Here is a 2,666-nt window from a genome sequence, read left to right on the forward strand (position 1 = left end):
AAAAGATAACAACAAAACAAATCACTTGACACATTTGAAAATCTAAAGATAATTGGGCCAGGTAAAGAAAAACGCTTTTAAATTAATTGGGAGTTTATTCATTTTTTTCCACACTATATAACTAGCATTCTAGTAGCTTAAGATTATTTATATATTATATATGTATTTGGTTAAGCAGTATAATAACACAAACATAACAAATAAAATAACAAAGTCAAGGCCAACACTTTTTCTTCAGCGGTATAACGTCTTCCTTTAGGTTTTTTCAGAGCTTGTTTAAATTGTACTCCAGTAAAAAAAATTCCAGCTTCTGACATTTTTGCTGTGACTTTATGAAATGCCTGACCAGCAACTAATTTTCGGCATTGGCAATTTAAAACTTCTCTCTTTAGCCATACTTTTCTTTAACTTCAATTTTTCTGTTCAATTTGGGACTTTATATTTTTTTACTAAGTATTCATCACAATGTTTTGTGCGACCTATAAAGAAAATAAAAACTTTATTAAAGATATTTTTTTACAAATGAAATCAGTACATTTGAGAGACAAGTGATGTTGTGTCTAAATTTCTGCTTTACTTTATAATACCAAGTTACAGAGTTACTTCAGAATAAACCCACCCAGCACAGTTAATGTAGATTAATACAAATGTTGAACATATAACCCCCCAAATTGGATGTATCTTAGGACCAACTTATCACTCACCAGATATTTTGAATGAGATTTTAAGTATCTTATATTTTGATATGTTACATAATTGCTTCTGCCCATTTAGGTGAAAAGAGCAGTAAAAAAAATAGTAATTATTATACCTTTATCTAAAATTTGCTGATTTAATGGGGACATCATTATCTTCATTTGCCCTTGTCTCATAAGGCCACATCCTTGGCGGAGAATAGTTATGTTCCATGTAAACTGCTATACTCGCAGAATGAAATATACCTGTAAATATTATAAGTAGCAAAGTCAAAAATTACGAAAGATAAAATTACAGAATGTATCATTTTATTTATTTTTTTACAATAAGCTTGCAGTTGAGCTTTTTTGGAATGAAAACTGGTTGAAGAAACTAAAGAATAGTGGTAGAGCATTGACTGGTGCTCATCAAGCTAGTTAGTCTACCACTGAGGACTCTGTTACTAAAAGCTTAGTAGTGTTTTACCAGTAGAAATAAGTACCAGTTCCCTAACTAAAAATAGTGTGGTATAAATCCTGTATATTATATATAATAATCCTACCTAAGATAATGATTAATTTTAATTTGATAAATAAAGTACTAACTATAGGTAATATTCAAACTCACCACTAGTAGATTGATGGAACAGATAAATGGAGTAATCGGTGACCTGAAACTTTGTGCTCAGGCTTGAAATGGTAATCACAGTCTCTCTTGTTTCTTTAGATCATGTCAGGCTCAAGATCTTTTAGTCATTCACCAACAATTGACATCCCGATAGCAAACAACTCGTCGTCTTGAAGGGTGAGGGAAACGATGCATAATTGCTCCTGTAAATACATAAAAAACAACCTTTACAGTACAGAAATACGCAATAAACGTTGTGTTCTCCATATTTAATTATTTTTATATACCTAATATATTCAAATAATAAATATACTTATAATTAAATATGTAATACTCAAATATTTAAAATTTTTATAATTTTTGTAAAATAGTGATAATATATGGTTATATGCAAACAAAGATGTTCTGCGGCCATGACCGAAACAAACAATAAGGGATACGTACCTACTGGTAGCATCAGTTCATTATAAATAAAATATAATTTTGAGAAAACTTACCCATTTCACTACATCCAAAAACACAATACACCTTCCTCCTAGAAGCCATTTTAAAATTAACAACAAACTCAAGAAATCAAGAATAATTCAAATTTCAGAAAACAAACGGATTATCCTGTGACCTGTCATATCTCGCATTGGACAGGGTTGCCTTTTTCCAAAATTAAAAGTCACTAGCAAAACTAACAAAATCGAAAACGAAAAAAAAATTGTTGGGCACATCGTTTCTTTCAGAATCAGTATCAAATCGACCAGTATGGCTGATTTGATACTTTCTGCTATTTTCAAAACGTAGCTAGACGTACCCTGAATTTGTTTATCCCCCAAACGTTCCCCTAAATTCCCTAGATTGAGACAACGTTCTTAGAACGGCAACACTGGTACTGACACTTATGAGAGAAAACGTTTCATTTTCCGCTGTATATAGCACTTAAAAATCGTTTCATCGAATAGATTATATATTTATAAAAGCAATTGAATTTTGTTCTAAATAAAATGATTTTAGTTATTTTTATAGCCATTCTATTCTTTTTGCATAAAAATTTTACGTTCTGCCATCTTCTGAGGAAAAAGTTAATTAAATAGTGCTGCCGAACAGTCAATAGATGTCGCTAGTTTCCTTGTATAATGTACCATACTCTAAGTTTCACCCCCCTGGACGGATTTTTCAGTTTTTTGACTGACAGGCCACCGTCACCTACCGCCCGATTTGTTTTTGATTGTGTATAACCGTGAATTGACTTCTATTTCTTTTGAACAAGGTGTAAAATGCAAGTTCGTTGTTTAGGGCTCTTACTATTCAATGATTCGAGTGTCTTAGGAAATACGACAATTAGCGAAGATTTGCATGCGCATTATTAATTTTGG

General features: G+C 31.4%; 1 long non-coding RNA gene across 1 annotated transcript; it reads right to left on the reverse strand.

Moving 5' to 3' along the window:
• Positions 1-294: 294 nt before the first annotated feature.
• LOC123706160 lies at positions 295-2,448 on the reverse strand. The gene is made up of 4 exons (XR_006753372.1): positions 1,800-2,448; positions 1,303-1,505; positions 812-941; positions 295-479 (listed from the first exon to the last, which is right to left on the reverse strand). It is a non-coding gene; the product is annotated as an uncharacterized LOC123706160 (long non-coding RNA).
• Between the last annotated feature and the right edge of the window lie 218 nt (positions 2,449-2,666).

This window comes from Colias croceus, chromosome 3, assembly GCF_905220415.1.
Source record: "Colias croceus chromosome 3, ilColCroc2.1".
In the NCBI taxonomy this organism is placed as follows: domain Eukaryota; kingdom Metazoa; phylum Arthropoda; class Insecta; order Lepidoptera; family Pieridae; genus Colias; species Colias croceus.